The following is a 10,966-nucleotide window of genomic DNA, read 5'->3' on the forward strand; positions in this document are numbered from 1 at the left end:
TTTTGGGATGCTCCTTTTATGCCCAGTCATGACACTCACAATTAGTGTCCTCAGTTCCCAAATGCTTATTGAGTGTTGTTAGAAGGAAAGGTGATGTAACACAGTGGGAAACATACCACTGTCCCAGCTTTTTTGAAACGTGTTGCAGGCATCCATTTCAACATGAGCAAATATTTGCACAAAAACAATACAGTTTATCAGTTTGAACATTAAATATGTTGTCTTTGTGGTGTATTCAATTTAATATAGGTTGAAGAGGATTTGAAAATCATTGAATTCTGTTTTTACTTACATTTTACACAATGTCCCAACTTCATTGGAATTGGGGTTGTAAAATAAGCATTGAACATGTCACCATTTATCTCAGTAAATATATTTCTAAAGGTCCGACCAACAGGAAATTTTCACCATATGTTGATAACAACCCAAGTAATCCATAGATGCAAAGGAACTAAAACAAATCTGCACATAAATTAAGTTATGTGTAATAAAATGATATAAATGACACAGGGAATAATTATTGAACAGACTTACTCAAATTCAATACTTTGTATAAAAGTGTTTGTTGGTAATGAAGCTTCAAGATGCCTCCTGTGTGTAGAAACTAGTCACATGCACTGCTCAGGTGTGATTTTGGTCCATTCTTCCACACAGTCTTCAAATCTTGAAGGATCTGTGGACCTCTTCTGTAAACTCTGACCTTTTAGTTCTTTCCATAGATTTTCTGTTGGATTCCAGTCAGTTGATTGGCTGCACCATTCTAGCAGCTTTATTTTCGTTGTCTGAAGACAGTTTCCTTGTCTGTGTGTTTGGGATCATTGTCTTGCTGAAATGTTCATCCTTCCTTCAGTTATATGAACTTTGCCAGTGTCGTCTGCTGATAAACAGCCCCACACCGTGATGGTCCACCTCCAAACTTCACTGTTGGTGTGGTGGGTTTGGGATGATGTGCAGTCACATGTATGGTGTGTATTATGGCATCCAAAGAGTTCAGTTTTGGTTACATCTGTCCAGAATGTGTTCTCACAGGATTTCACAGGCTTGTCTAAATGTTAAAAACTTTAATGAGCTTCAACATGCCTTTTCCTTCAACAATGGAGTCTTGTGTGGTGAGCGCACATACAGGTCATGGCAGTTGAGCGCATTACTTACTGTTTTCTTTGAAACAATTGTTCTGTTGCTCTCTACAAATGGTACTTGGCTCTTGGACAAATCTTATAATAAATCTTTTCACTCTTTTGTCAGAAATCTTGGTGAAATGATGCTCTTTCCATGTTCAAATTATGGCCCCAACAGTGCCCAGTGGAACAATCACTAGTGTAGAAATCCTTCTGTAACCGATGGCACCAGCATGTTTTGCAAAAATAAGGTTGCGAAAATGGTAAATGGACTGCATTTATATAGCGCTTTTCCATCTGCATCAGACGCTCAAAGTGCTTTACAATTATGCTTCACATTCACCCCGATGTCAGGGTGCTGCCATACAAGGTCCTCACTACACACCAGGAGCAATAGGGGATTAAAGGCCTTGCCCAAGGGCCCTTAGTGAATTTCCAGTCAGGTGGGGATTTGAACCCATGATCTTCTGGACTTAAGCCCAACACCTTAACCACTAGACCATCACCTCCCCTTGAAAATCTTGAGAGAGCTCTTTGCTTTTACCCATCATGAGATGTTTCTTGTGTGACACCTTGGTAAAGAGACACCTTTTTATGGGCCATCAGTTGGGACTGAACCAACTGATATTAATTTGCACTGACAAGGGGCAGGACTGTTTTTTTAAATACTGATATATTTCAGATGGTGTCTTATATTTCCATGCCTTTTTACACTTGCCTTTCTTCAGGTGTTCAATACTTTTTTCATGTCATTTTACATTAATATGTATATTTCGCAGACATGAACAAGCAATGCGCTTTAGCATCTCACCATGTCATTTAGGTCCTTCAGATTTTTTTCCAGTAAATGCTTCTGGGGAACATAATTGTGGCTAAAAAATTTCAGCTTCTGGGGGGCTTTACTCCCCTCAGACTCCAACTATGCCCCTCTTAACCCCCTGCCACTTGAAGCATTTTTTAAATGTAGATATAAATTCATATGCAGACTTTTCAGCTAGTTCACAGTCGGGCTGAACAATATGACCAAGCTATAGCTGAACTCCTCTACACCACTCCATCAGGAAGCTGTATTTTACATTTTTAATTAAATTTATACCAAGTTGTAGAGATTTGCTATCAGTCTGAGTTCAAGGAAGATAATTTTAAAAATTAGAAAATGGCCAATTACTCACCAATATAACTAGGAGTCCATGGTTCAGATGATGTAGTCAGCTTCAAATCTCAAACATTTTTCTTCTTCTACTAAGGTGGATTAGAACTTTTTTGTGGAACACAGCACCAACTACTGTACAGGAGGGATCTATCAGTCAATATCTGTCACCGATTTCAAAATGGCTTTTTTCAACCAGACGTGCGGTGCTGTGACATGACAATCATCTGGGTGGCACCTGGGGTGTCCAATCAGATTTCAGGGGAGTCCAGTGCAACCCAGCTATACCCATGCCAGGAAGTGTTCAGCATTTATCATTTCCTCTTTCACTGTGTGCTCAAAATTTGGCACTTCCTATTTCAGTCTCAACATGCCATTGAATTCCCACGAGATCCCACAAGATCTTGTTTATTGTCAAACCAGGAAATGTTCAACATTTGACTTTTTAAAAATTAATAACTGAGACAAACAAAAAGTTACACAGAAACCTTACAGAGGATTAAATACAAGAGCAAAAGCAACATACCAAAGAACAGATTAAGTTAAAAAAGGAGATCAAAACTAGGGTGTAATTATATTAAAAAAAAAAAAAAACAACTTTCCAAAGTTAAACACATTTGCCATTTGCTTTCACTGTGGACTCAAAATTTGGCACTTCCTGTTTCAGTCTCAACTTGCCATTAAATTCCCACAAGATCTCGTTTATTGTCAAACCAGGAAGTGTTCAACATTTTTTAAAAATTATTATTATTTAATGAGACAAACAAAAACTTACACAGAAACCTTACAGAGGATTAAATGCAACAGCAAAAACAACATACCAAAGAACAGGTTAATTTTAAAAAGCAGATCAAAACTAGAGGGGAATTATATAAAAAAACTTTCCAAAGTTAAACACGTTTGACATTTCCTGTTTCACTATGGACTCAAATTTTGGCACTTCCTGTTTCAGTCTTGATAACTTAATTTCTGTACTTATTTGTTTTGGTTTCTTTATATGTGTATATTACTTGGGTTGCTTGTGATATCTGGTGAAAATATCATGTCAACAGCACCTTTAGAAATATATTTACTGAGACAAATGGTGACGTGTAAAATATGTATTTTACCAATTGTATGTAAGGAGTCTCTGAAAATACCATAAGGTACTTCTAGAAACATTTTCAGTTTCCCATTTCATAAGTGGGTGCCTTAGGTTGTCAGACGGTGCATGGCCCACTTGGAATAGTTGCCACACTGGCCTTTACTAAAGGTCCCCTGGAAGGGTTTTCAGTTCATTCATCCATTCATTCAATTCTGAATCTGCTTATCCCAATTAAAGGTCATGTCGTCCATGAGCCAAGCAGGTTTTCGGTACCACTTAAGGGGAAAAAGCAACACTTTGAATCCAGCCTCAGTGTATCATGGCCTACACAAAAATGTATGATAGCAATCTCAGGGTGGTAGCTGTAGCCAGGTGGGGTCAGTGAAGAATTACACAGAGGTCAAACTTTAAAAATGCTCCAATCATGTTGAAAACTATATCACATTACTTGTCTGGTCATAACGATTCCAAAAAGGTATATTTTGGACTATCTGTGATGGAATGTTTTGGAGTTATGGTGTAAAAACAGCAAAAATTATGACAAAGGTCAGTTTCAGTTTGTACAGGAGTCAAAAGTTAAAGTTGCCCCAATTTCAGTACAAAATGATGCAAATTATTGGTTGAAGAAAAATGATTAATAAATGGAATAGTTTTGACTGTGTTGAATGTTTGGTCTCCAAAGTAAAGGTCAAACAAGTTTAACATCTATTGGATTCTATGACGTGACATATATTGCCTTGTAACATGATAACTAAGCATGACAGATGGTGCAAACTATTCCTTATTAGAACCTTATTAACCCAAACAATAATTTGCATCATTTGTTTTATTGAATTTTAGCAACTTTAACTTGTGACCCTTATATAAACTGAAATTGACCTTTGTCACCATTTTTGCTGTTTTTACCCCATAACTCTAGACCATTCCATCACAGATAGTCCAAACTATACCTTTTTGGAATTGTTATGATCAGACAAGAAATGTGATATAGTTTTCAGCATGACTGGAGTATTTTTAAAGTTTGACCTCTGTGTAATTCTTCATTGACCCCAACCTGACTAGAGCTACCACCCTGGGATGGCTATGGTGCATTTTTGTGTAGGCCATGATACACTGAGGCTGGATTCAAAGTGTTGTTTATACCCCTTAAATGGTACGGATTTGGTAAAATTGATGAGTGGCTCATGGAATAATGGGGCCTGGAGCCTATCTCAGCAGACACTCAGCCAGAGGGGTGGTATGTCCTGGACAGGCTGCCAGTCCAACGCAGGGCCTTTTCAGTTCAAGAGAGACAGAACATGTACGACCAGAACTGATTGTTCGATGGTGATTACACTCTCAAACACAAATAACACAGATACAAGTCGACACAACCGTGAGGGAAGGATTTTGTATGAATGTAGCTGAAGCAGAAACTTATTTCAAACAAACAAACAAAAACATTAGTTTATCATCCGTGAAATCAGAAAAAAAGTGATGAGGGTAGGCGGTTTAAATTTTTTTCTTCTTCTTAGAAACAGGTACAAAGACATTTCAAACCTGAAAAACGACACATACAGCACCTGCATACCAAGCGATGGACTGAAAATAAATAGCGGTAAATCTGGTAATTACTGAAATTATTTTTTCCTCGAGTTAAGATGCTTGAAATCACAGTTTGGTAATTATTTGTTCCGGTTTTTGAGACTCGTAATACCAAATTACAAAAACAACATTTAGCCATCACGCAAGCAAAGGCTGTTGGAGTTGATAGGTCACTGCTAAATACACACACACACACACACACATCACATTTTGAGTTAAATATACAGCCAGACTAAATGTATGGGGCTGATGGGGTCCTCCAGATAACATTAAACCCCCTCGTCCTCTTTCTTGCTTCCTTTTCATCTCCTCTGTCCATTTTTGAGTCTTCACAAAGGAGAACAGCAGAAAGACAAACAGCCAACTCAATGGTGCTTCTTGTTTTTTTGGTTATTTCGGTGGAGTGCTGTGTTTGCTGTGTTCTGCGTTTCCAGCTTTGCTTTGAGGTCACGGCCTTCCCAGGCTTCTGGTGCTATCAAGTGGCTGCTGCCATCAAACCTGTTCCACTGTGCTTAAAGAGGAGTTGGCACTGAACACTCTGAAGGTGCCACTCCATCGGTAAATGCCCGTCATGTTATCGCCTCCTTTGTACCCGTTTGTACCTCACACTGGGAGTATTTCTTTGTTGACCAGTTATGTTTTTTGTACTACCAGCAAACGGACACTCACCCTCTTGTTTGTCTCGTTGTGTATAAATGAAAGCCATTACCCACGTGACATTGCTGCTGGTGTTGGGGTTTTGAAAGGGAGCTGCCTATGAAACGCCTCCATCACGCACTTGTTATGGAGCTCAGAGTCCTTGTGCGAGGATCTCGTTGGAACTCTGAACAACTTCGCTAGTTTCTATTTTGCTGCTGCTACGTTTTGTAGCCACCTTCAGTATGACTGTATCGGGCAGATTTCATCGCTTAGCAAACTCTCAAACGAGGCAGAGTGGAAAGGACAGTCAAAGCTAAAAAGCCTTTTTGAAAGCATTTGGCTTCATGACCCATTTCCACAAAAAATCCTGAAGATGAACTCTGCTGGCTTTGGAATACAAAGCCTCGGGAAGTGAAATCAATCAAACTGTTACTCATTGCTGTGAAGTCGGATGTTTGAATGTCACATTGCTTAAACCGGCGTCTAAAGTGCGAGAGAAATGAAAGTCATGGTGACTTGCTGCATATATTTTATATTCAGTATTAATGTTGTTACACTGTTACTAATTTTTTCAAATGTAAATTATATGCTAATTTATTGCATTGTCTCACTTGTACATTTATTTCACTGCATGCAAACTGAAATTTAGCATCGTGAGGGGTAAATAGTGCAGTGAATTACAGCCCTTCAACAAATTTATTTCTTTTACATTGTAGATAATAATAATAATAAAAAGAGCAGCTTTTCCATCTACTCTGTCTTAGTGGATTTATTGTTTCCTTTCGACACTGATGGTGCAGAGGAACAGCTCAGCATACACTTAAGAAGAGCTGGTGCGATGGTGGTCACTCTGCTCTTACAGGCTTTAAGAGTTGGCTTTCAGGCAGCTCAGCTCTTGGAATGCACCCACAGCATGAGGACGACTAATGGCACAGGACCAGGACCCTCATTACACCACTGCACAAATCCATCCAGTCACGTCTCCACTTCAAGGTGACCCACTCAGGGACGTAAAGCAGGCTGTGTATAAAGCTTCTCACGAACCTCAAACTCAACATCTACATCCTTGTTTGAGATTCAAATGCAGTAGGAGAAAACAGTGAAAATAAATATCCCGTACTTTTATAAATGAATATTACTGAAAATGTTTTGCCATAACATGGAACTCTCCTTCCCAGTGGTGGCTGGTCACCAGGGGTTGACATGGTTTTGTCCCACGTATTAAATTTATATATAAAATCCCCCCCGTGGGAGGGTGGTCTGTGTGTTCCTCAGGCTCAGGTCCTCTACCAGACGTTGGGGAGTTTGAGGGTTCTGCGCAGTATCTTCGCTCTTCCTAGGACTGCACTCTTCTGTACAGAGACCTTTGATGTCGTCTCTGGGATCTGCTGGAGCCACTCTTCCACTGTGGGGGTTACAGCCCCTAGTGCTCCTGTTACCACTGGGACCACTTTGGACTTTACCTTCCACATCTGCTCCAGTTGTTCCTTCAGCCCTTCCTACTTCTCTATTTTCTCGTGCTTCTTCTTTCTGATGTTGCTGTCAGCTGGGATTCCCACATCCATCACAACTGCGCTTCATTCCCTTGTCAACCACCACTATGTCTGGTTGGTTGGCCATCAGCTGCTTGTCTGTCTGCAATTTGAGGTTCCACAGGATCTGAGCTCTGTCATTCTCAATCACCTTTGTTGGCGTCTCCCATTGGGACTTGAGCGTTTCTAATCCGTATGTGGCACGGATGTTCCTGTGCACAATTCCTGACACTTGGTTGTGCCTCTCAGTGTACACTGTCCCAGCTTGCATCATGCATCCTGCTACTATGTGCTGGACTGTCTCTGGGACATATTTGCACAACCTGCAACTTGAGTCCTGTCGTCTGTGGTCGACTCCTCTCTCTATGGATCTGGTGCTTAGGGCTTGTTCTTGTGCTGCCATGATTACAGCCTGTGTGCTGTCCTTTAAACCTCCATACTTTATGAGGAGTTTTCATGTCTTGACATCAGTGGCATCTATCTCCTCCTGTGGCCAACTTATTATCCCAATTGGGTATCTGATGACTGGTAGGGTGTATGTATTGATGGGTCAGATCTTATTTGTACCATTGAGCTGGCTTCTCAGTACCTGTTTTACCTTGTGGAGGTATTTGTCTGTGGCTGACCTTCTTGCATCTTCATCATGGTTCCCATTGGCTTGTGGGATTCCCAGGTACTTGTAGCTGTCCTGTATGTCCCATATCCTGCCTTCTGGCAACTCCACCCCCTCAGTCTGGATCACCTTCCCCCTTTTTGCTACCATTCAGCCACACTTATCCAATCCTAATGACATCCTGATATCCTCATCTTAGATCCTGGTGAGGTGGATCAGTGAGTCAATGTCTCCCTTGTTCTTGACATACAGCTTGATGTCATCCATATACAGGAGGTGGCTGATGGTTACTCCACTTCTGAATCAATATTCCTATCTACACTTTGTGATGAGTTGGCTGAGAGGGTTGAGGCCTTTGCAGAACAGCAGTGGGGACAGGGCACCATCTTGGTATATTCCTTGCCCATGTATGTCTTGTTCCAGTAGTCCATTTCCCATCAGTGTGTCCTGGTTTCTCACCTTGTTAACCCGGCTGATGTCTGAGCTGGTATGGCTTTATTTATAAGTCTTGCTCATGTTCCAGGTAGGCTGGGGGAGTAGCATGGGGAGTCTAGCCTTGGGACCCTGACTGGATGTGTGTCCTCCTGACTGGGTTTCCACTATGCTATCCATATACAGGTGCATCTCAAAAAATTAGAATATCATGAAAAAGTTCAATGATATTTGTCACTTATTTCAGCAGGTAGAAATTTTATATACATTCTTGATACATTACATATATGAAAAACTAAAATGTTTCAAACTTTTACATTTTTTGTTTTGATAATCACACCTCCAAGACAAGAGCATCTCACTCGTAGAGTGCAAACCTCCGCCAACACTAGTTTCAGATTCCACAAATCTTTACCTTGAAAAAAATTTCAATGTAAAAGTCTTGTTAGAAGTGGCTTTTAATAACCTAAAATGTAATATAAACTATATATCAAAAGGGCTTTTCAATGTTAAAAAGAATCAAATATCCGCTAAATCCACAATATGGATCAGATGCGGATCAAACTTGGTCTGTTCATTGAGAGTGACAGTTTGCACCTCACTGTCACAAATGAGAGTGATTGGGGCACTTCTGACTGAGACATAATGCAAAATATACACCAAATGGGCTTTTCAAAATTAAATTCAAATGTCCACAATTTAATTTTTTTTCCAATTTATTTTCATTTATATAGCACCAAAGTTGCTTCAAGGTGCTTCACACAGTAAGGTCTAACCTTACCAACCCCCAGAACAAGAATACAGCTGACAGTGGTAAGAAAAAAACTTTGCCCTTTGACCTATGACCTTGAAAATTTAATCAGTTCTTGCTTATCAGGATACAAATCTTCAGGAAAGATTTCATAATAATATATGAAAATTTGTGGGCTCCAGGCTGTTCACAAACAAACAAACAGGAGCGAAAACATAACTTCCAACTTCGTTGGCAGAGGTAAAAATAGAAAAACTATCTCACAATATTAGAATATTCATTAAAGAATCAATAAGAAGATCAAGAAAAAAGAAAAGGATTTATAAAATAGAAATGTTGGCCTTCTGAACAGGCTGTTCATTTGTGCATTCAGTACTTGGTTGAGGCTTCTTTTGCACAAATTGCTGCATCTTTGCGACACGGTTACAGAAGCTTAGTTTGCTTTGACTGTGGCCTTCAGCTGGTCTATATTGTTGGGTCGTCTTCCTTTTGATAATACCCCACAGAGTCTCTATGTGGTTCTATTGAAGACTTTTCCATGTCAAAAAAAAAAATAAAATTGAAACTTCCTTCATTCATATTATCATGTAAGCTACGACATCACCAGAATACAACAATCGTCTCAGGGTCATTTTTGACACGGCAGATATGAAAAGGTTGACACACCGTGAAAACCACACAGACACACACTAAAAAAAGAACTGCATGTACAACTGATTGAACTCACACAAAACTCAAACTATGTTGTGCACATGCAGCATGTCTGATCCACAACCCCACACCACTGAAGTTCATAGACAAAATAAACAAAAACGTCAGACAAAATAAACATTCCTTGAAAGCATTGTTTACTGATGGCAAAAGTAGTCAGAGACGACAAAGGTACTGAGTTGACAGTAACCTCAGTTCTGTCTTTGCTGAAGCCACAACAGCACGTTTCAGTTCATAGAAGGTCTAAGATCTGATTTTTTTCAGACGTCCAGGAGGAACAAGAGAGCACTGATTTAGAACAGATGGTGGTATATGATGAAGAAGAGGATGAAGAGTCAAAACGTGCAAGACGTGAGAGACAAATTTGTGGCTGAGACATCTGGCAGTAGTACTGCTACAACCCTCAGTCTGAAGTAACAGCAGCGATACAACTGGTTGCATTCACAGGTTAGTTTTTATTTTCAAATCTGCAATGTAAATGGTTTTCATTGTGAATATGTTATTTTGTTCAATTCTTCTTGTAAACATATAAAGTGTGCAACAGTGCATGGTTGTTTTTGCATTTTTTGTTGCAAAATTCTCCCCACATTCTCTGTTGAAGAGGTCAGGCCAGGAAAGCAGGCCAGCCAGTCCAGTACCCGTACCCTCTTCTTCCACAGCCATGCTTTTGTAATGTGTGCAGAATGTAGTTTTGCATTGTCTTGCTAAAAGAAAAAAAAATGCATGGATGTCCCTGGAAAACATGTCGCCTCGAAGGCAGCATATGTTGCTCTAAAATCTCAATGTACTTTTCTGCATGAATACTGCCATCATAGAACTGTAAATTACCTTTGCCAAGGGCACTGACACTGCCTCCTACCATGACAGATGCTGGCTTTTGGACTTGCTGCCAACACTCTGGATGGTCCTTTTCTTGACCACATGGTGTCCTTTGCTTCCAAAAAATGTTCTGGAGTATTGATTCATCTGACCGCACTACATGTTTTTCCCAAGTGTGATGGTCCCACCCACATGCCCACAAGCCCAGAGAAGTCAACGTCACTTCTGGACAAGATTAATGTGAAGCTTTTCTGTTTGTTTTTGCAGGGTAAAATTTTAAGTGCCACTTATGAATGTAACTCTGTTGTGCTTAACAAAAGTGTCCCAAAGTACTCCCTTGCCCATGTGGATATATCAGCTATTGATGAATGATGTTTCTGAATGCAGTGACATCTGAGGTAAAGTTCAGGCTTTATGCTCTTTACTCACTGAAATTACTCTAGATTGCTTGAACTGTAGATTGATATTATGCACTGTAGAGGGAGAAATATGCTGCAATTCCCTTCCATTTTTTCATTTGATGAACATTGTAT

The 10,966-nt window shown here is 39.9% G+C and overlaps 1 protein-coding gene across 1 annotated transcript in view; it reads left to right on the plus strand.

Moving 5' to 3' along the window:
* adamts6 (ADAM metallopeptidase with thrombospondin type 1 motif, 6) overlaps positions 1-6,255 on the plus strand; it is a 169,174-nt gene extending 162,919 nt beyond the window's left edge. Inside the window, exon 26 of the mRNA XM_034191495.1 lies at positions 5,371-6,255. The gene's annotated coding sequence lies outside the window, so the exon portion shown is untranslated. The remainder of the gene's footprint in view (positions 1-5,370) is intronic.
* The last annotated feature ends 4,711 nt before the right edge of the window (positions 6,256-10,966 follow it).

Source organism: Thalassophryne amazonica, chromosome 17, assembly GCF_902500255.1.
Source record: "Thalassophryne amazonica chromosome 17, fThaAma1.1, whole genome shotgun sequence".
Lineage (NCBI taxonomy): Eukaryota > Metazoa > Chordata > Actinopteri > Batrachoidiformes > Batrachoididae > Thalassophryne > Thalassophryne amazonica.